The following is a 23,987-nucleotide window of genomic DNA, read 5'->3' as shown; positions in this document are numbered from 1 at the left end:
CAAAACAGCTGGACAAGGAAAAAGAGGAGGAGACACAGATATATGAGTATATGCAAGGAAACATCGATGCCATTATTGTGCAACTTGAGCCCTGCTCATTTTAGGCTTCCAATCTGGATAAATTGCCTGAGCTCGCCACGTACGCCTTGGGGATCTTGTTGTGTCCTGCAGCCAGCGTTCTCTCGGAACCTGTCTTCAGTGCTGCTGGGGGTCTGCTGGCAGATAAGCATACGTGTCTGTCCACTGACAATGTGGACATGGCTCTAGGAGGACTTTTCTTCCCCTGGGTCAGCCAGGGGAGGCGAAAGGCACGCGTATTTTTGAGAGTGCTTCATGCAAAGCATCTTTTTCTTTTTCAAAAGGGGGGTCAACTGATGCCAGTCAAGTGGGGTGTGTGTGGCCCAATTAGTGGCAACGAGGGAGACTGTGGTTGGAGTCCCCTCGCTGTGATTCTAAAAGAACCAAGATGAACAAGTCATGGCTCTCAGAGGACTTTTCTTCCCCTGGGTCAGCCAGGGGACGGGAAAGGCACGCGTATTTTTGAGAGTGCTTCATGGAAAGCATCTTTTTCATTTTCAAAAGGGGGGTCAACTGATGCCAGTCAAGTGGGGTGTGTGTGGCCCAATTAGTGTCAACGAGGGAGACTGTGGTTGGAGTCCCCTCGCTGTGTTTCACATGCTTTTAGAAGGGCATGACATAGCTTGGAGGTTGACTTTCAGCATCTGCAAACTGTTGGCTACCAAAATGCTGCCTTTCCAACCTTTTTAACCGAGGATTTTCAAGACCTTATGCCCATCGCAGTGCCCCAAGAGCCGATGCCCAGGCGCCACTCCTTCTCCAACAAAGGCGTGCACGCGCTACACCAGCATGTCGCACTAAACATCACTGATTCCTTGAGAAACTCTGTGTGACAGGGTGCATTTCACCACAGATAATTGGCCCAGTAAGCATGGACATGGGCGTTACATGTCGCTGACTGGGCAATGGGTTACTGTGGGGAGAGATGGAGAAGGGTCTGCTGTACAAGTCTTGCCGTCCCCGCGAGTTGTGTCAATCCTTCTTCTGTATGTAGAAGTTAATACACTGCTTCTGCCTCTTCAACCTCGTGTGGGTCCTCCACCTTGGCCCAAACCCTGTGTGGTCAGGCCACCCTTCCTTGTAACTGCGCACAAGGAATACAACACACCTCCTTACTATGCTGGCAGCAGAGCTCAATGCCATCAGGCGGTCAAAGGTTTACTTTGAAATGTATGGGAAATGTGAGTCACACCGCTGAGAAGTTGTGGACGGTTAGCTCTGGAGACCGAGTTTCATCAACGGTTGTCTCCACTCAACCAGCAGCCAGGGAAGGCCGGGTGCGACAATGATGCAAACATGGGTGCGGCCCTTCGCTGTGACAATGTGACACACGTGCCTTGTGTGGCTCACGTGTTGAACCTGGTTGTCCAGCAATTTTTAAAGCACTATCCTGGCCCACATGGCCTTCTGCAGAGAGCACGGTGTAACGCCTTCCTTGATCCACACACTCAGATGGGCTGTAAATGATAGGCTAGAGGGAAGCCACTCACCAAGCAGGACCCCTAGAACCCTGAAACCCTTTAACCCCTATACAGGGATTAGGAATTACACAGGGCCCAAGTTGATCAATACCTGTGGAAGGCTGCAGTTCCAGAGAATAGTAGTCAGGCAGGGTCAAAACATTAATTGAGGAACAGGAACAGAATGGGACGGCCAGGACTTAATCAGAAAACAAGCAGAGGTGAAATGCAGATCGGCCAACAAGGTACATAAACAACAAGCAGGAAAAGTAGTCAGGTAACAAGCACACAAACTCATAAAACTGAACTGGGGGTAAAAGTAACCAGAGGTTCATAGCTATGTCTGGCAGTGGTCTGCAGACAGGATGGGCATAAAAAAAGGGTGTGGTGTCTTCCCATTGGTTGTAGCTGAATGATGGTACTTCATCTGTGAGATACCCACCAGCTACATTCAGCCAGAGATTCTGCATCTGTCAAGGTAATGCAGCCCAGTGGGTGAGCATAACCTGCGTCCACCTGCGCCGCTGGCATCGACTCCTCTCCCATCATCAGCACTATGCATGAAAGGAACACGTTGTCACCTGGCGACCGGAGTACAAATTGACGGAGCGGACTCCGTTGGTGATTTAACAGCCGTGTGCGGCAATGATGCAAACCTGGCTGCGGGCCATCGTCAGGGCAATGTGACACACGTGCCTTGTATGGCTCACGTGTTGAACCTAATTCTCCAGCAATATTTAAAACACCATCCCGGCCTACATGGCCTTGTGCAGCGGGCACGCTCGCTATGTGCTCACTTCCATCGTGCGCACACAGCAGCTCAACAACTTTCGTCGCTACAGAAGTCTTTAGGTCTGGTGGTTAAACGCCTGAAATGCGATGTGCCGACACGCAGGAATTTGAATCTGCACATGTTGCAGCGTTTGTGGCAGCACCGCCGAACCCTGCTGCAATACGTTATGACATATAGCCTGGGATAACTTGATCCAGAGGTGGTGCAGATCACGCTGCTGGAGTGGTGTCAGATCAAGGACCTATGCACCCTTCTACACAGTTTACAAATGTCGACGAAGATGTTTAGCACTGGCAATGTCATTCTCAGCGTGACAATTCTGGTCATCTACATGATGGAGCACACTGTAAGCATTATTCGGAGTCAGGTGTTGGTCCAAGAGGAAGGTGAGGAAGTACAGGAGGAGTCATATGCGGAAGGGATAACAAGATCTACGAGGTCCATATGGTCAGCGGCACCTAGGCGGCAGTCATGGTGAGGGAGAGGGATTAACAAGGGCGCATAGTATCAGCAAAAAGTGTTGAGGAAGGTGCAGGAGCCCATGAAGAAATGGAGGACAAACTGGCGATGGGCATGGAAGACTCAGCAGATGAGTGAGAGCTTGCTCACATTTCGGTTGTGCGAGGTTGGGGGGAGAGGGCAGAGGAAGGAGGCACGATTCTCACCTCTCTGCCACCAACACACCAAGGACTTGGTCCTCCTGGATGCACAAGACACATGAGCGCTTTCTTGCTGCACTACCTACAACATGACCCTCGGATTGTACGAATTCAAAGTAATCCTGACTACTGGGTTGCCACACTGTTAGATCCCCGGTACAAGACAAAATTTGGCAAAATAATTCCTGCCATAGAAATGGACGCACGTATACAGGAGTATCTGCAGAAGGTGGTACGGATTCTTAGATCTGCTTTTATCAGTAAACACCAGTGCTGCACAGAGTGAATCTCAACGCTTTGTCATGGATAGGAGGAAATGGTCTTTTACTTGTCCACATCTGAGGGACCGAGGGCTGGCTGCTGTGCTGAGATGGCGTTGAGTACGGTGTCCCTGCAGAGTTGCACTTTTGTTCAAATACCAAAATGAGTTGAAAAAGGACAGATGCTGGTGGAAAGGGGAACAGGTGTGTTGGAAAGGGGAAAAAAGGTTTTGTCCGTGGATTTGGTGGTTAAGCAACAGTAACATTTGCTGAAGAAACACCAACTGTTACGGTGGGACTGGCAGATTTGGATAAGGTGGTATATACTATGTTACCGCTATATACCGAAAATTATTAAGAAAAGAAAGAGAAAGGTATATATCCCCATCAGCAGTCAGTGTCCACCGTGCTCCCAGATGGAAAAGGAGAGGTTGGCAACTGGAAGGTTAGATGGAGGATACAGATCTGTGTGGCTATGAAACTAATAGTAGCCTGAACCGAGTTAGACGCCATTCGGATCTGGAGACTGGGAGCCCTGTTAGCGTCACAGGGTCCACATGCCCACCCAGCTCAGGAACTCCCTGTTAACACAGGGGCCATTGAGTACGCTGACCGTGTGCGTAGGGGCCACACCTGTGGGCAGCAGGTGCATCAGCAGCAGCAGGCCTGTTAATGCCACTGGGCTGCACAAGCAGGACTGGTAGGACAGGAGCTGGTCTTAACCGTTCTGCGTTACCAACTGTGGTGGTGGCCTGCATCGAGACCCTATCCCTGCCTACCTCTGGCCTAAAGCCGCAATGGGTTCAACACATGGAGGTGTGCTCTTTCGGAGCATAATAGAAGACTGCGCACCTCCTTGTTGGCTCCAGCCCCTTTTATAACCTGGGTCCGCCCCAAACCAGGGTGAACCACAATGCACCTCCTGGAGACAAAAGCAGAGTGACATGTCATGAGTGGCATAACTAGCGTCCTATTTGGAACCGCAACTTCAATGATGACCTCATGGCTGCCTTGACCCAAACACCTCACCAGTCATCGTCTGACCATCAATAATGCGGTGACAAGTCATAGGGGCGGGCCTCTGCAAGCCATTTGGGAGTGGCCTGGCCACATCGTCAGGACACCTGATGCCCTGTGGTCTATATGGGACCCCCACATCAGGGGCAGGGCCAAAGAGTTCATTACCGGACATAGTCTCTGATGCAGTAAGTGCCTGAGCATGCTCAGTAGCATGAAATACAGTGTCTGAAAAAAGACTATCAGCTTTATGGTGTCTAGGCACAACACAGGACCTAGACCCGGCACGGAGTGCAAGTACCTGTGCAAAGAGGCTTTTCGCACTAAGTGTGGGAGCATGCGCTGTATCCCGAAATGAAGACTTAGCCTCAGCAATGGCACAGTCAGGCTGAGAATACTCACTAGGCGAAACACTGTAGTTAGGCTGTGGCTGGGGTAAATCGGCACACGCATGCGCACTAGCTGCCTCTCCACACTTACACGTGGAGGAGAAAGCAGCCAGCTGGACAACCCAAGGCACAGCCCTAAATGGCAGCTGACGCCTGGGCGCAAATGAAACCGCAGCAGGCTTCAGGTTACAGGTTTTGTAACAACAAATACCATCCAAAAGAACAGGTGTACTTCTTCCCATGGATAATCTGATATGATCCTTTTTTTCACGGACACAACCATCGCTAACAAATGTAGATGAGGCCAAAACAGCAGCTGCTTCAATGGATCTGAAGTGCTCCATAAAGTGGCCTCTCCTCCACCCCAATTTCAAGATCCCAAATACTCCATTCCTCTGTGGTGTCAATCCAATCGCACTTGCTTCCTAACAGCTCTCAAGTTTCCACCAGCCCTGCTGAGTATGGGTTAACAGAGATGGTTGAGTTTGCATAGCTGTTCAGTCGCACTATAGCCTGGGAATCAGAGGTCTGCTCCAAAGCTGCAATGAGTACAGACAAGGAAGTTATTATTATTTTTATTATTATTGATTTATAGAGCACCATTGATTCCATGGTGCTGTACATGAGAAGGGGGTTACATACAGAATATATATACAAGTAACTATATACAGACTGGTACAGAGGGAAGAGGGCCCTGCCCTTGCGGGATTACATTCTAAAGGATTTTTGGGAGGAGACAGTAGGAGTGGTGTAGGTTGAGCGTCAAGTACGTATGGTGGTGGTGTCATTGAAGGTTATAGTCATTTCTGAACAGATGAGTTTTCAGACTCAGTTTGAAGCTTGCGGGTGTAGCAGATAATCTGACGTGTTGAGGTAGCGAGTTCCATGAGACAGGGGAAATGATCTGCGCAGATGGCCAGAAGCTTTGTGAGTGGGATCCAGGCCCCGATGAAGAAGGTGCTGAGCCTAATCTACACCCTCATTTCCAAAAAGTAAATCCTCCTGGTGGCGACAATGGGGAACATGATGAGGAGCACAGATACCTGATTGGAATGGCAACTTTACTATTTGGTCAGGGCAGGAAGAGGTTGTCTCGGAGGACTCAGGACGAGGGGAATGAAAACACACAGGGTTTTTGATGAGGTTGGAGACCACACTTACTGTCAAACCAAAGTCAGCCAGTCGATGAGGTCAGCAGAGGAGGTGGAGGAGGATGCTACTGACGACGAAGTTACGTTGTGTCTTCCTGGCCAGAGACAAAGTACTGGAAGCACGTCAACAACTGAATCCTGGACCACAACTTTGACTCTGAGCAGAAGTCGTGTTGGCTATGCAGGTCGCATGGGCTGTAAGCCTTGCCTAGCCTGTGAATTTTTGGACATCGCAAAGGATCACCCAAGTCATGGAATCTGTAAGATTTGTCAACAATCTGTAAGTAGAAGGCAAAAACTCACACCTTTGAGTAGTTCCTCCATGAAGTGTCACATGGATATGAATTGATAGCGTGAAGGTGTATTGCTCAGCTTTAGCCACTGTCAATGCAACATGCTTATTTGCCATTGCATGCATTGTTGCAGACTACACACAAGGGGCTGCTGTTTTTTTGGATCTGCCTTTGTTTGGTCACTATAGCAATATCAAATTGCTCTTCGGATGTGGACTTGGAGATGCTGTCTATGAACAGAAGGAAAAGCTAAAGGTGTGTGTTACAGCAAGGAGCCACCGCGGAAACACTTCGTTCAATTGTGAGGGGAGTCATGTTGTACTTTGATGATGAGCCCCGTAATGCCAGTGAGCAGCATCCTGTGCCACAGACCAACATTCTTACAGTGCTGTCTATACTGTTTACCGTGAGAGGAGCGTAAAGTCTGTATTTCTGGCAACTGGACATCAGAGTACCCGGGTACGGTAGGCTGTGCCCAGACAATAATGCGGGCACGCAACACTTTGTTTTATTAGCAAAACACATATCTGTTCTGGGTAAGCCGACTATTTATAGACAATAAGACTTGCTGCCTTTGCACTGTCAAATTGTCACGTACAGTTTAAATCATAGAGGGACAGCAACACATGTTTGCATTCACTGCTGCTTTTCAAGATTTCCATGACTATGTTGCAGAGCTGTGTGGTTCGCATTCACACTTATCATCTGCATTATCTGTGAGGCTTCAGCTAACAAGGGTATTCAGGGGGGTAATGTGTTTTGACTATGTTTAGGTAGATAACTTGGAAGCTCTTGTGATGCGCCACTGGTAAGTCGTGTTCAAACACACACGCACAAACAAACAATTACTGCTACACAGAGGGATTAGCAGGTAGTAGGCAACAGAATAGATTGTTCAATTATTTAAATTGTATGCATGGTTCTTATTGTTTGTTTTGGTAAAGTTAAACAATCATTTATCAACCCAACTGCCTAGAGTCCTTTTCCTGTTGCCTGGTTTTGCTGCATACTGGGGAGCCCACCCTGTATCAACTTAAAATGAAGCATAAGTCGCAATGTGAATTTCACTGTGCTACAATGCAGCCTAGCGTGCCTGTGCAACCACCGCCTGCCCCATCAAGTGCATCTGCGTGCTCTTCATCCTCTGTGACTGTGGGGACAGCAGTCACACATGGTTTTTCACACTGAACTTCCACTCCTTAACCCGCAACAGGGAGTGTGATTGGCAGGTCATCACTTGTTTTGGAAGTGGAAACAGAAGGTATTGTTGAGCTGTCAGACATCAAGAGAACCATCATTGGATGCAGGCTACATTATATCCACGCCTGCACCTTCGTCACAGATTGGCTGGACTACCTGCAGTTAATAATTGCATTCCAGAAATGGAAAGGAGTGTAGAATGCACATGTGTTGTACCTTGCTTGGCAGCAAAGGAACACTAACTTAGTATTCCAGACAATTTTAGGATGGCAGAAAAAGAGTCAGCTCTTTGGGCAAATTAAATAGCGTGGCAAAAGTGGACAGATGGGTACAGGGGCCGTGTTCTGTGGGTACCAGGACAGTAAAAGAAGCCTCACTTTCTATCCCTCCTAATGATCAAATGCAGCAAGGAATTCCCTGAGTTTGCTATAAAATTAGCATAGCAAAATGTGCATGAGGGTAGAATGCAGAGGTGCTTGAGATTGCTTGGCACAAGTGGCACAATAAAGGAGTCCAACATCCAGTTCTATGATGCCACTAAATGGCAGTAGTTTTTGCTATCATTATAGCTTATTAAAAACAGAGCAGGAGGGTGTCCTGCACAGGTGCTAGAAATAGCTTGGCACCAGTGGGACACTAATGGCGTACAACAGCCACTTCTTGTATGCCACTAAGTTTACTCAATTTTTGGTATTATAACGTCTTAGTAAGTAACAATGAGTTTGAGTGTGCAATGCAGGCAGACGTGCTGCAAATATCTGTGCACTACTGGGACTACACAGAAGTCCAATAGCCATGTTTAGGATGACACTAGGTACACTGAGTGTTTGCTAGTATAATGGCTTAGCTACAATGAGTTTGAGTGTGCAATGCAGGCAGAGGTGCTGCAAATATCTTTGCACTAGTGGGACTATACAGAAGTCCAATAGCCACGTTTAGGATGCCACTTGGTTCACTCAGTGTTTGCTAGTATAATGGCTTAGTAACAATGAGTTTGAGTGTGCAATGCAGGCAGACATGCTGCAAATATCTTTGCACTAGTGGGACTATACAGAAGTCCAATAGCCACGTTTAGGATGCCACTAAGTTCACTCAGTGTTTGCTAGTATAATGGCTTAGCTACAATGAGTTTGAGTGTGCAATGCAGGCAGACGTGCTGCAAATATCTTTGCACTAGTGGGACTATACAGAAGTCCAATAGCCACGTTTAGGATTCCACTAAGTTCACTCAGTGTTTGTGTGGGGCCCCGAGGTGCGGTGTCGGTGCAGCTGTGCATTACCTTCAGGGACTCCACGCGGCTGGATCTTGTCACCGGTAGGAAATCCTCTATTTTGATTGTCGTGACGCCACTCTCAGAATTGTGGTCAGTGAGGACCGCCACTGCAGGTTAAGGGATGCCTGGGGCTGATGGTGGGTGCAGTCAGTTGTAATAGCCTCCTGAGAGTGAGGCAAGCCCCAGGGCCCTGTGTAGGTGTGTAGAACCACAAGGCGCAGAATAACTCAACACCAGCAGAATGTCTTTCAGGGGTTTTACTCACTGTTGATGGCAGGGTGAGTAACCCGGGCGTAGCTGGGATGAACCAGGCTGGAACCAGGTATCCTTCAGGCTGACTGATGAGGGTGGCTACCGACTCGCCTTCCTTAGCCCTTCTGTGGTTTGTGGTAACCCCGACTTTTAGTCCCTATGGGGGTCACCCAGGGAAGTAACTGCTTCCCTCGTTTCGGCCCGTTTGCTTGTAGCCTGGACCAGGTCACTCCAGCTGCTTGCCTCCTGTGACCTATGGGCCCTAACTGTGGCTACGTGGCTGCAGACTCTGTGGTGTTGTCTTGGGGGTTTGAAGTGCCCCCTCAAGCAGGTTTGGCAGAAGAAAGCTGGATCTATCTCCGCACTGGGACCTGCTACCCGTTTGGGCCTGGTAACTCCCTGACAGTCTCCTTACTTTCCACTCCGTTGCTCTCTCTTTAGCTGTGTGTGGATTTCGGGCAGCACTACCAGGTGACCGTTCTCCCCCGTCGGTAGTCACTGCGCGGACGCTGTTAGACTGCAACAGCTCCAGGGTCTGCTCTTCACGTCTGCTTTCCCTGAGCTGCACACTAAACCGGCTCACTTGTGGGACCTGCCCTGCTGCTCCTGTCTGAGCTCCACTTCCATGCTCCTCACTCCTCCACACTCTGCTTCAGACTCTTACTCCTCCTTCTCTTTTCCCTTTTGTGCCTGCCTACGCCACCTAGCAACCAGGCTCTCTACCACACCCCTTGAGTGGAGATGGAGGCTTCGCACCGGCTTCGCCCCCTCCTGGGATCCCCAGGGGTCCTCCCAAAGGTACATGTGTGAGACCTGATCACTATGCGCCTGTGTAGTCACACCTCGGTCAGCCTTCTGGATTACCTGTTTTGTACTGTCCCCAGCATGGGTGCAGTACTCAGTGGTGCCTGTCCAGGTCAGGGGCGCCACATTTGCTAGTATAATGGCTTAGTTATAATGAGTTGGAGTGTGCAGAGGACAGGAGGGTACAGTGCCAGGGTTGTGGGGCTCTGGGTAGAGGAATGGAAGCCTGCCTTTCTATTCCCTCCTAATGGGGAAATGTAGCGATGAAATCCCTGACCTTAGCTACACAGACGCTGTCTCTGTTTTCAGGACCTGTCACCTATGGCTCTGACCCTGCCGGTACGAGCCCTTAAAAGGACTGATAGAAAGTGCTCTCCCTAAGCTGTCCAGCGCTGTGTATGGAGCGCATACAGCAGTATCGGCGATAGGACTCAGGACAGAGCTGCGCCAGTGATGTCTGACACCAAGGACGCAGAAGGCAGATAATGGCGTCTGGACGGGCAGATACTCGTTTTTATAATGCAGGGACGTGGGACATGGACATCCTATCACACATGCCGTTGCTTCTCTGGCTAAAAGTACACTTAGCTGTGTGTGTGTCTGGGATTGGCTGACATGCTGGCCCTCCCCACTACACGCGCGCGCTTAGGGAAGGAAGACAAGGGAAAAAAAAAAAAATGGTGATCGCCATTATACAAACAGCAGTGATCTGAAGGCGCTGTTCCCGCACACTATACACTGAAATTTCATAATAGTGTGAGTCACAGAGTGACTTACACTATTACAGCGGAAAGTCAGCTAGGAATTAGCTGGGTTTTTTGCTGCTAGAACCGTTCTCGAACGTATCTAGAACTATCGAGCTTTTGCAAAAAAGCTCGAGTTCTAGTTTGATCTAGAACAGCCCCCAAAATCACTCGAGCCGCGAACTGGAGAACCACGAACCTAGAACCGTGCTCAACTCTAGTCACGAGGCGGATGCAATGCAAGACCATCTGTCACAATCCGTCATCTATAAAAGTCTATGGGGAAAAAACGGAATCCTGCAAAATATTTTGCAGGGTACCGTATTTTTTCAAGGCGACGGATTGCAACTGATGCAAAACAACGCAAGTGCAAAAGCAGCGTTAGAAATATTCAGTTTTGTTTCTTCTGAAGTGTAGTATTTGAAATCTCTTCTTTGCAGTCCAACAGTTTTCTGGGGGCGTGCGCTTTTACACCTTCTCTCTAGATGATGCCAATCACAGGTCAGCTGAGTTTGAGTAGGATAAACTGCTAGGTCCCCTGCCAAGCTGTGATTGGCAGCAATTGAAATTGAGGGGTGAACGTGTACACCCCCAGAGCACACTCTGAAGAAACATTCAGTTCAGTTGGACTGTTAGCAGAGATTTCACAAACGGCGTTCCAGAAGGAAAAAAATGAGAATATCTTGGCAATGGAGCAAAGCAGCGTAAAAGGGAAAGGAGCAGCAAAATCAGGAAAACTCAGGGAGTTTTACAATGTGTCGCAATAAATTTTTAACATGTCCTCTTTAACTTTTTGTTTTCTCTAGCCCTAAACCATATCGACAGACCGCTGTATCTCATCTTTATAGACTCTCTTGTAACAGGGTTGGTGCCTCAGGATTGGAGGATTGCTGATGTGGTACCAATATTTAAGAAAGGTAAGAGGGTAGATCCAGGCAACTACCGTCCAGTAAGCCTGACATCAGTAGTATGCAAAGTTTTTGAGGGCATTTTAAGGGATGACATGCAAAAATATATTGCAGAAAATAATATAACAACTGACAGAAAGCATGGATTCATGAAAGATAAGTCGTGTCTAACCAACCTGTTGGGGTTCTATGAGGGGGTAAGTGCAAACCTGGATATTGGTAATGCAGCTGATGTGATTTATTTGGAGTTTGCAAAGGCATTTGGTACCGTACCACATAATAGCCTTATACTAAAGCTCCAGAAGTAAGGACTAGGGGAAACTAAATGCAACTGGGTAAGAAATTGGCTAAAAGATAGGAAACAAAGAGTAGTCATAAATGGAACATTCTCTAAATGGGCTATAGTCAGCAGTGGGGGCCGCAGGGATCTGTGCTAGGACCAATTCTTTTCACTCTCTTTATTAATGACCTTGTGGATGGGATTGATAGTAAAGTGTCAGTCTTTGCTGATGACACCAAACTATGTAGGATATTAAAAACTGACCTTGATAGTACAATATTACAAAAAGATCTGGATAAGATGTCAGAATGGGCAGATACTCGGCAAATGAGATTTAATGTTGATAAATGTAAAGTAATGCACCTAGGACGGAGTAATCCTATAACTGCATATACATTAAATGGAAGTAAACTCGGGACTACAGAAGAGGAGAAGGACTTGGGTATTCTCATTACAAATAAGCTGAGCAGCAGCACTCAATGTCAAGCAGCAGCTGCTAAAGCAAACAAGATTCTAGGGTGTATAAAAAGAGAGATTAGATCCCGTGATCCCAACGTATTGTTACCCCTCTATAAATCACTTGTAAGGCCACATCTGGAATATGGGATTCAGTTTCGGGCTCCACATTTTGAAAAGAACATTAAGAAGTTAGAGTCAGTTCAAAGGCGGCAACTAGACTACTACAAGGAATGAAGGCCGTCTGTATGATGAGAGGTTGAAAAAGTTAGATATGTTTAGCTTAGAAAAAAGACGTCTCAGAGGAGATCTCATTTCTATGTATAAATACATGTGTGGTCAATATAAAGGACTGGCACATGACTTATTCCTTCCAAAGACAGTACTAAGGACCAGGGGGCACTCACTGCGAGTGGAAGAAAAGCGATTCCAGCAGCTAAATAGGAAAGGGTTCTTTACAGTTAGAGCAGTCAGACTGTGGAATGCCGACCACAAGAGATAGTAATGGCAGATACTATAACAGCTTTTATATCAGGGCTGGAGGATTTCCTCAGTGCACAAAACATTGTTGGTTATAAATGACTTAGTGACTAAATGTAGAATTGGTGGAGGAAGGATGAACTAGATGGACCTAGAGCTTTTTGCAACCTAAGTAACTATGTATATCCTATCCCTAACCTATAGTCCTAAATTTAATCCTAGATTTTGTCACCCTGGGTCACTGTGCACCCCCACACTACATATCATGGTTCACCTTTCTAAAACTCATTGCTCAAATTAAACATGAAAAAAGCTTTAATATGACTAATAAAACATTTGATTTATACTGTTACATTTTTCTAATTTTTTTTTCCGTCTTTCTTTTTCCAGTCAGCCCAGCACAGGATGTAACAGCTCTGACCATAGAGTCAAACGAGCAGAAATGTAACTGAAGGTGCAAAAGTAATATTTACCCTTATTACAGGACAACAGCAAGAAGAAAAGTGCATGATATAATTTTCAACTATAATTTATATGCTTTACCCTGCCCTGGTGGTCTAGGGATACTAAGTGATTAATACTAGCATCCCTGGCGGTTAACACTAGAAGTCCCAGAAATTTCAAGCTCCCCCCTGAAGTCCCGAAAGAGGGTCAAATGACAAATACTAAAACTAACTAGAAACTAAATGGCTAAACTCAATGGGAAACAACAACCTCCTGTGGTGCGACAGTAATGGCCTTAATTACAGAACAAAAGACGGTGATTATAGGATGTTAGCTACAATCCTTCAGGTCATTCGACCTGTCTCTGGGTTCCAAAAGGTAGAAATGTTAAATGACCCCTCTCTGGGACTTCTAATGTTAAGTGATTAATGCCGGCAATCCTGGTGGTGTAGAGTCATGATCTAAATAATGTCAGCAGCCGTATATTCTAGAGTAATGAAGTATTTGATGGGGTAGGATAATGAAGTTGATAACGCTAGGATCCCTGCTGGCCTAGGGAAATTAAGTGATAAAAGCCAGATTCAAATCATTATATTTCCAGCAAAGAATGTAGCAGTGGTCAAATCTAAGCAGAAAGACATTATGCTGCTCTAGTTTTACCATAAAGCCTCAAACCACCAAACTTATAAAACCACTAAAACTGTTTACCATGATATCAAAGTAAATTTAAAAAATCAAGTACTTGATTGGTCACTGATAGAAGTAGCTTGTTACCACTAGTTTTTATATAACAAACCATATATAGCGATCAGTAAATCAATTCGATGTAAATTGAACTAATGTTGAATTTTTAGGAATTCGCTGAATCTGGTGAATACAAGTGCATCTGACAGAGAATGATCACATGAACTCAGTCTTGCAGCTACCACATCACATGATATTGCCCAGCCAATCAGTAGGGACTATCATAGCCTGTACAAAAGCTGAGGCAGGAAATGCAGGTGAATCTGGATAGTTATGAGACGTCACAGCTAACAGCTTAAAAACAGAGACAGGAAGAGAAAGCCATAAAACACTGAAGAAACTTTTCAGATTGTGTATGTCAGAACAAGTGACAAAGATTAGTGTGTTAGGTGAAATAAATTGGGTCATACACATTTATATGTATAACTAGCTGTAGTACCTGGCGTTGCCTGGGATAGTAACTGTCTCTCTCCCAGTCTCTGTCTGTGTATCGCTGTCTGTCTGTCTCTCTGTCTGTGTCTTTCTTTGTCTGTCTGTGTCTATGTCTCTGTCTGTCTGTTTCTATCTCTCTGTCTGTATTTTTATCAGTCTGTCTGTCTCCATCTCTGTCTGTTTCTCTCTATCTCCGTTGTCTGTCTGTCTCTCTCTTTCCCCGTCTGTCTCTTTCCCTGTCTGTCTTTGTCTGTCTCTTTCCCCATCTGTCTCTTTCCCCATCTGAATCTTTGCCCATCTGTCTCTTTGCCCATCTGTCTCTTTCCAGGGCTATCTCTTTCCACGGCTTTCTCTTTGCCCGGCTGTCTCTTTGCCCGGATGTCTCTTTGCCCGGATGTCTCTTTTCCCGGATGTCTCTTTGCCCGGATGTCTCTTTCCAGGTCTGTCTCTTTCCAGGTCTGTCTCTTTCCAGGTCTGTCTCTTTCTAGGTCTGTCACTTTACCCGGCTGTCGCTTTGCTCGGCTGTCTCTTTCCAGGTCTGTCTCTTTCCCTGTCTGTCTCTTTCCCCGTCTGTCTCTTTGCCCGACTGTCTCTTTCCAGGGCTGTCTCTTTCCAGGGCTGTCTCTTTCCAGGGCTGTCTCTTTCCAGGGCTGTCTCTTTCCAGGGCTCTCTTTTTGCCCAGCTGTCTCTTTCCAGGGCTGTCTTGTTGCCCATCTGTTTCTTTCCAGGGCTGTCTCTTTCCAGGGCTGTCTCTTTCCAGGGCTTTCTCTTTTCAGGGCTGTCTCTTTCAAGGGCTGTCTCTTTCCACGTCTGTCTCTTTCCAGAGCTGTCTCTTTGCCAGTCTGTCTCTTTGCCTGTCTGTATCTTTCCAGGGCCGTCTCTTTCCAGGTCCGCCTCTTTCCAGGGCTGTCCCTTTCCAGGGCTATCTCTTTCTAGTGCTTTCTCTTTCTCCGTCTGTCTCTTTCCAGGGCTGTCTCTTTCCAGGGTTGTCTCTTTCCAGGGTTGTCTCTTTCCAGGGCTGTCTCTTTCCCCATCTGTCTCTTTCCCCGTCTGTCTCTTTCCCCGTCTGTCTCTTTCCCCGTCTGTCTCTTTCCAGGGCTGTCTCTTTCCAGCGCTGTCTCTTTCCAGGGCTGTCTTTTTGCCCGACTGTCTCTTTCCAGGGCTGTCTCTTTCTAGGTCTGTCTCTTTGCCTGTCTGTCTCTTTCAGGGCTGTCTCTTTGCCCGGCTGTCTCTTTGCCCAGCTGTCTCTTTGCCCAGCTGTCTCTTTCCAGGGCTGTCTCTTTCCAGGGCTGTCTCTTTCCAGGGCTGTCTCTTTCCAGGGCTTTCTCTTTCCAGGGCTGACTCTTTGCCCGGCTGTCTCTATCCAGGGCTGTCTCTTTGCCCGGCTGTCTCTTTCCAGGGCTGTCTCTTTCTAGGTCTGTCTCTTTCCAGGTCTGTCTCTTTCCAGGTCTGTCTCTTTCCAGGTCTGTCTCTGTTCAGGGCTGTCTCTTTCCAGGGCTGTCTCTTTCCAGAGCTGTCTCATTGCCCATCTGTTTCTTTCCAGGGCTGTCTCTTTCCACGTCTGTCTCTTTCCCCTTCTGTCTCTTTCCAGAGCTGTCTCTTTCCAGAGCTGTCTCTTTGCCTGGCTGTCTCTTTCCAGGGCCGCCTCTTTCCAGGGCTGTCTCTTTCCAGGGCTTTCTCTTTCCCCATCTGTCTCTTTCCAGGGCTGTCTCTTTCCAGAGCTGTCTCTTTTCCAGTCTGTCTCTTTGCCCGTCTGTCTCTTTCCAGGGCTGTCTCTCTCCAGGGCTATCTCTTTCCCCATCTGTCTCTTTCCAGGGCTGTCTCTTTCCAGGGCTGTCTCTTTCCCCATCTGTCTCTTTTCAGGGCAGTCTCTTTCCAGGGCTGTCTCTTTCCCCGTCTGTCTCTTTCCAGGGCTGTCTCTTTCCAGGGCTGTCTCTTTCCAGGGCTGTCTCTTTCTAGGTCTGTCTCTTTCCAGGGCTGTCTCTTTCTAGGTCTGTCTCTTTGCCCGTCTGTCTCTTTCAGGGCTGTCTCTTTGCCCGGCTGTCTCTTTCCAGGGCTTTCTCTTTCCAGGGCTGACTCTTTGCCCGGCTGTCTCTATCCAGGGCTGTCTCTTTGCCCGGCTGTCTCTTTCCAGGGCTGTCTCTTTCTAGGTCTGTCTCTTTCCAGGTCTGTCTCTTTCCAGGTCTGTCTCTGTTCAGGGCTGTCTCTTTCCAGGGCTGTCTCTTTCCAGGGCTGTCTCTTTCCACGTCTGTCTCTTTCCCCGCCTGTCTCTTTCCAGAGCTGTCTCTTTGCCTGGCTGTCTCTTTCCAGGGCCGCCTCTTTCCAGGGCTGTCTCTTTCCAGGGCTTTCTCTTTCCCCATCTGTCTCTTTCCAGGGCTGTCTCTTTCCAGAGCTGTCTCTTTTCCAGTCTGTCTCTTTGCCCGTCTGTCTCTTTCCAGGGCTGTCTCTCTCCAGGGCTCTCTCTTTCCCCATCTGTCTCTTTCCAGGGCTGTCTCTTTCCAGGGCTGTCTCTTTCCCCATCTGTCTCTTTTCAGGGCAGTCTCTTTCCAGGGCTGTCTCTTTCCCCGTCTGTCTCTTTCCAGGGCTGTCTCTTTCCAGGGCTGTCTCTTTCCAGGGCTGTCTCTTTCCAGGGCTGTCTCTTTCTAGGTCTGTCTCTTTCTAGGTCTGTCTCTTTCCAGGGCTGTCTCTTTCCAGGGCTGTCTCTTTCTAGGTCTGTCTCTTTGCCCGTCTGTCTCTTTCAGGGCTGTCTCTTTGCCCATCTGTCTCTTTCCAGGGCTGTCTCTTTCCAGGGCTGTCTCTTTCCAGGGCTGTCTCTTTGCCCGGCTGTCTCTTTCCAGGGCTTTCTCTTTCCAGGGCTGACTCTTTGCCCGGCTGTCTCTATCCAGGGCTGTCTTTTTGCCCGGCTGTCTCTTTCCAGGGCTGTTTCTTTCCCCGGCTTTCTCTTTCCAGGCCTGTCTCTTTCCAGAGCTGTCTCTTTCTAGGGCTGTCTCTTTCTAGGTCTGTCTCTTTCTAGGTCTGTCTCTTTCTAGGTCTGTCTCTTTCCAGGGCTGTCTCTTTGCCCGGCTGTCTCTTTATGTCTCTCTCTCTATCCGTCTCACCACCGACATCATATTACCTCACACATAAGCTTGTTATACTAACAGTTTATTTTGTTCCTATAGCAACCACTGACAGTTGCTATTTATAGCCTGTATTCAGTTTAATGGAGGCAGGATTTTGGATAATAACTGTAAAGCGCAGGGTTAAATTTTCCCATCAAAACATAGTCTATGACGTTCCCTGGGTCACATGGAGTGTCTGTGCAAAATTTCGTGATTGTAAATGCGACGGTGCAAATTCTTTTAGCCGACATACACACATATACACACACACACATATATATATATATATATATACATACACACATGCATACACTGAGCTTTATATATTAGACTGGAGGCTTAGTTTGATTGGACCAACTTTCCTGGAAATTTGGCATATTTGGTGAATCAAAATTTCAACAGATTCACTCATCTCTACTAGTGATGAGCGAGCATCACCATGCACGGGTGTTCGGTACTTGTAACTAGTGATGAGCGAGCACTACTGTGGCGCCCCTGAGGCATCAGGTGCCACAGGGTATTGCACCCAGTAACAGGTGCAGTGCTAACCTTGGGTTCCTGGAAGACCAGTGCCAGTAAATACCACTCAAACACACACAATTCTACCCTTTTTCCCAGACTGTGGTAAAAGGCTAGGGACAGGTCTGATGGATGGCCACCTATACTTAGGACCATCCAATCCGCTAGTCAGAAACCCGGGAAAGGGAGAGAATAGTCAGTGTAGATGACAGTAGATGGACATCTTGACGGAGAGTGAAAAAGACACGGAGAGTGAAAGGACACAGTGTCAGAAGAGAGTCTAGAGCAGACAGTCAGTCAGCAAGTGTAAAGTGGTCTGTTGAGCTAAAGGAGTATGGTAGCCAGGAGAGTACGTTGTGAGTACTCGCAGGACCAAGAACTAGTGGGGTGCAGAGCCCTAGTTCAGGAAGACGCTTGAAGCTCACCTGATAAATCTGCCCGGTGAGGGAATCATCAGGGTTCCTCAACAACGTTAGTGTCTGGAGCACAGCAGCAAAGAGGGAACCCGGGGACTGGGACAGAGGTCCAACCCAAGAGAGGTTCAAGCTGCCTGCCATACGGGCCAGGACTGTGACAACAGGAGGGAACCCTAAAACACTCCAGGCCATGGGGACCCACCAATTACAGAAGGGTGCATGGAAGTAAAGCTCACCAGGTCACAACACCGGCACTGGGACAAAAGTAATATCGGATTACCTGAGGTCCAGATTGGTAGAGACCAGCACCAGCTGGGTTGCAGCTCAACTGAATCAGTGAGTAAAGAACCAGTTAAATTGCAGCTCCTGTGTTGTCTGAATTCTTCCTGCACCTCTTTTTCCAACTTTCACCTTACTAAAACCACCATAATTTCCCCCTGGGGCTCAGCTCTACTTGCGGAGGGCCATAACATCCAAGCTGCTCAATACCCCACCAGCCCCAGCAGTGAGAGACTTTGCAGCGGCGGCTTTCCCCACATAGCCACATACCGCAAGTGGCATCACAAAAAACTTTATTATTTTTATATTTATTTTAATTTTTCCTCTATTCCCCTTTTTAAGCAACCCCCAGGGTCACGGAACTGGGCATCGGCCAGTACCCGTGACATGTCACTGTGATTCAAGGCCCGGGGGTGTGTCACTACCATGCACAGGTGTTCAGTCCTTTTAACTAGCAATGAGCGAGCACTACTATGATCAGGTGTTTGGTACTCAAAACTAGTGATGAGCGAACACTACCATGCTCGGGTGTTCGGTACTCATAACTAGTGATGAGTGAGCACTACCATGCACTGGTGTTCGGTTCTCCTAACTAGTGATGAGCGAGTACTACCAGGCATGGGTGTTTGGTACTCGTAACTAGTGATGAGTGAGCACTACCATGCTCGGGAATTCGGTACACGTAACTAGTGATGATGAGTGAGCACTACCATGCACGGGTGTTCGGTACTCGTAACTAGTGATGAGCAAGCACTACCATGCACGGGTGTTCTGTACTCATAACTAGTTATGCATGAGCACTACCATGCATGGGCATTCGATACTTGTAACTAGTAATGAGAGAGCAATACCATGATCGGGTGCTAGTGATGAGCAAGTAATACTATGCCCGGGTGCTCAGTACTTGTAACTAGTGATGAGCGGGCACTACCATGCTTGGGTGCTTGGTACTCGTAACTAGTGATGAGCGAACACTACCATGCTCAGTTGCTCAGTACTTGTAACTAGTGATGAGCGAGCACTACCATGCTCGGTTGTTCAGTATTCGTAACTAGTGATGAGCAAACACTACCATGCTCAGGTGCTCGGTCCTCGTAACTAGTGATGAGCGAGTACTACCATGCTCAAGTGTTTGGTATGTATTAATTTCAGTTGCTTAAATGGGTGCGACGTGAGCAACTGAGTACGAGGGGCGATCCAAAAGTAATGATAATCGGTTATTTCTATTGCACACAGAAATTAAAATAAAATGTTTTCTTCTCTCTTAGGTACCCACTAGTCCAGGAAAAAAAAAATCACTTAAATAGGCCACGATTCCCTGGAGCTACATTCATTTGAATAAGAACTGCCGAGGAGTGAACATCAAAATGGAAAAAAACGAGCTCCGAGCTGTCATCAAATACCTCTGCTTGAAAAAAATGACTACCAAAGATATACACAGCGACTTGGTGGAAACATTGGAGGACTCTTCTCCTCCATATTCCACAGTTGCACGCTGGGCCAAGGAATTTAAGCTGGGAAGAACATCGACGGAAGATGAACATCGCGAAGGACGCCCATCCCCGTCCCTCAATGAAGAAAACGTGAAAAAAGTTGAAGAAGTTGTATTGGCAGATCAAAGTGACTATCAGGCATGTAGCTGAGGTCACAGGGATCTCATATGGCACTATTCAAAGAATCCTTGCAAAAGAATTGCATATGAGAAATGTCTCCGCGCGTTGGGTGCCAAAAATGTTAACCGACGAGCAAAAGAAGAAACGAGTTGACATTTCAATAGCAAATCATTTTTCTGGGAGATCTTCTGTAAAAATGCTCAAGTTCCAAAATTGACTTCTATTAAACTCGGGTGCTCGAGTCGCGCTCATTTGAGCATCGAACTGCTCTTAACGAATACCGAGCTCCTCAGCATGGTGGTGCTCACTCATCGCTAATCTCTACCTAATTCCTATAGTCCATAAGGATACTACACATTAATTGGTTGTTTGCTTTTGATAGCCCCTTTTCATTAGAGGACATACCCACACATACAGTGAACACAAGGTTTCTTGTGGTTGAAAGCCCCAGTAATCATAGGTAATCCACAGTGGAAAGTAATTGCATGTGTCTAATTCACCTGCAGTGATATTTGAGGCCAAATTAAGCATTACAGGTAATGGGTCCTCCACAGAGAAGGATGTCCATAGTACAGTGAGGCAGGAAAAATTATATTCTTCAAAGGGAAATTATTGAAAATGTTTTTGTTTTCAATCCTGTTAGTTTGCGGAAACTAAAAGGCAAAAGTGTATCTTTCTAAAATAGAAGATTTGAATGTTTGAGGAGCCCAAAGAACTGATGAGTTGAGCAAGACCTATTCATGAACGAAGAAGATTCCAAGCACAGCACATTTTCAGGAGAGACTAAAGGCCCCGTCACACACAGAGATAAATCTTTGGCAGATCTGTGGCTGCAGTGAAATCATGGACATATTGTTCCATTTGTACACAGCCACAAACCTGGCACTGATTGTCCACAATTTCACTGCAGCCGCAGATTTATCTCTGTGTGTGACAGGGCCTTAAGTGTTGACCCATGATTAAGTTTCTCATCAAAAGTCTATTGTGAATATTTACTGCAGTTCTTTTTTTTTATTTTGAGATGGTCAAAATCAAAATGAAAATCAAAAGGTCAACATGATGGAACAAATGAGCTTTTAAACTCTACTTCATATGAAGCAAAGCGTTATGGTGGTTAATTATACAGAGGAGGTCTTCAGAAGAGTGATTGTGTTACATGAGATGGAGGAAACCACTGAACGTCCTGCTATGTGTCGAGAAGAAGCTAATACTGGTCGTGATGCTATATATTATTGCATGTTAACCACAACCTACAGAAATACACAGATCTTAAAATTTCCACACAATAACATCTACTAAATATGATTATTCAAGTGCATAGACTTTCCATATTGGTCTTTTCAAACTGTAATTTTCTACTTTGGAAGCAGAGAAATAAGTTGTCCACATTAAGATAACTTGTGATCCATACCATGACCACTTCAGCAAGTCATCTTCAAGTCCTTGGTTCATCTCATTGTTCACTAGGCCCTATGCCATCATGTAGGGTAATGTGGTGCCCTGTGCCTAGTCGCCACAAATAACATCATACAATTACATGTATATTGCCATCTGTTTAACATGTATTGTAAGCTTTAGTGGGAGTTTGGCTGTCTCTGCTGCTCACAACAAAACACACATTTTCATACAGTCCCTTAGTGAGGCTGTCATTAGAAAGAAAACCAACTCTTGAATGATGAGTCCTAAAAAGGAGAAAGTTGTGAGGTGAATTTCAGTCAGAGTTGGTGTGAGGTGAAGTGAGGAGAGTACTGAGGAGAGGTCCTGTCCTGAGGTAATTTCTAGAAACCTCTGGAGGGGCCAGCTACACTAGTCAGGGTATCAGTCCCTAGGTCTGTCTTCATGGTCAGTGACAAAACTGAGAGACTGCAGCCTTTTTATAAGGGGCTGTGACATTTGCCTGGGAGTTCAGTGGCACGTGTGAGTCAGGAAACTTCTAGAAGGAATAGCTTTCCGATAGGATTCCAGTCACCTGCTCGCCAGAATGGATTAAAAGTCCAGATTGTTCTCGTCTTGTAAAATCAAGGATACCAAGATACCTATTCCAGGTAGGAAAATAGTGGCAGGAAGAGTAAACTACCACCACACAGCAGAGAAGCCAAACTCCCATCGGGGCAGAAAAAAACCCCATCATTGTGAAGGCTGTAAAGAGTGTCCAGGACTGTATGCAGAGCTCCAGTAAAAGTTAAAAGCTCCCTGTCCTGTCTCTGGTTGATTTATTCCCTGCTGCACCATCCCTACCTCAACACATCCCTCAGGAACCAGTTGTTCGGTGCGAGAGGACAACCGTCAAGCACTGCACATCACCACCTAACTCCTGGGGCCCTCCAGCAGTGCCTGGCCATACCACGGCCGAACATCCCAAATGGCATCACAAACTTTATTTATTTTATTTTTCTTTCTCCCCTTTTTAAGTATAATTTTTATTCCCCACTGACATACTGCAATTAGAAGAATACGGAAAACAGAAAAAGGAAAATATAAAAGACAAATGAAGGACTAGTGGTGGTAGGAGAAGTATGAGGAAGACCAAGGAGAGGAGATTATTTTTTCATCCTCTTCCAGCAGATTCATTTTGCACAAGATTATTTCAAAACGAATCCAATTCCCTGGTAAAATTCAAGCCAATCCGACAAGTTTCAAATCAGATTAATCTTTATTAGATGGATAACCATAGGGGTCAGCAGTAAACAAACTGCAGAGAGTGTAGAAGTGGCAGGTGCACCTCAGCATCTGAAGATGACTTAAGGTTGCTTTACTACATATGAAGATTCTCTTATTATACATTGCACAACACTGAGCATGGAGGACCAAGAACTGTAATCAACATAACACCCCTGAGATAATTTGAGTTTAGTTTATATGTTTCAAGAACATACACCTATACCTAGGACATGTCATCAGCTTAAAACTTATCTTATTCCCAGTGCGTGAGCTTTTTTTTTTAATTAAATATCAGTCAGAGAGAGTTCCAGAGATATGTTTTTCTGTTTAGTTTTAGTTCTTTTAGTGTATTATCAAGGGGGCGGGACTTACAGGTTAATTGTGCTAAGCAGTCTAAAGACATGCCCCCGAGGATCCTGTGAGCCACACCCCTATGCTAAGCACCATCAAAAAATGGCACCAAATTAAAAGCCATGTGTCTCTGAAACCGTATGGTGGATTTATAAAAATTAAAAAATGGAACACTCAAAGGAGCAATAGGAATAAACTTTAAGGAAAATATGACCTATTTTGATCTGGTGATAGGTCCTCTTTAACTTCTTAATGACCTAGGATGTACCTGTATGTCCTAAGTTATTTTGTGGTAATCACTACCAGTTGCTGCGATGAGCCGGTGGTGATCCCTGCACATGTCTGCTGATTTTAACAACAGATATGTGTGACTAACAGGCATGGGTGGATCCACAATCCACCCATGCCTGTTAACCCCTTGGATTATGCTTTTAAAATATGACAGCACAATTTAAATGGCCGCGGAGGGGAAATTGCTGTTTCTCACCACCATCGGAGGCACAGTGACATGATCACAGGGAGCCGATGGTTGCCATGGTAGCGATGGGTCACGTGATGACTCCTGTCGCTATCATTATGCATTTCCTGTTAGAGCCGACAGAGCAGTGGCTCTAACAGGAACACTGTGCAGCTCTGATCAACAGAAATTAACAAGCAATCAGACTGCTGATCCTTATAATCCCCTAATGGGAGTAGTAAAATACAAAAGTTTTAATTTTTTCTTAAAAAACTAACATCTAACAGTTCAAATCACTCCCCAATCGCCCAATTAAAAATTAACATTAATAAAAAATAAAAAATATACACACATCTGGTATTGTTGCGTTCAGAAATGCCCAATGTATCAAAATATAAAATCAATGAACTTGATCAGTAAATAGCGTAGCGGCAAAAGAATTCCAAACACCAAAATGACGTTTTTTGGTCGTT

Source organism: Anomaloglossus baeobatrachus, chromosome 12 (genome assembly GCF_048569485.1).
Source record: "Anomaloglossus baeobatrachus isolate aAnoBae1 chromosome 12, aAnoBae1.hap1, whole genome shotgun sequence".
NCBI classification, from domain to species: Eukaryota; Metazoa; Chordata; class Amphibia; order Anura; family Aromobatidae; genus Anomaloglossus; species Anomaloglossus baeobatrachus.
Note: the sequence above shows the minus strand (reverse complement) of the source record.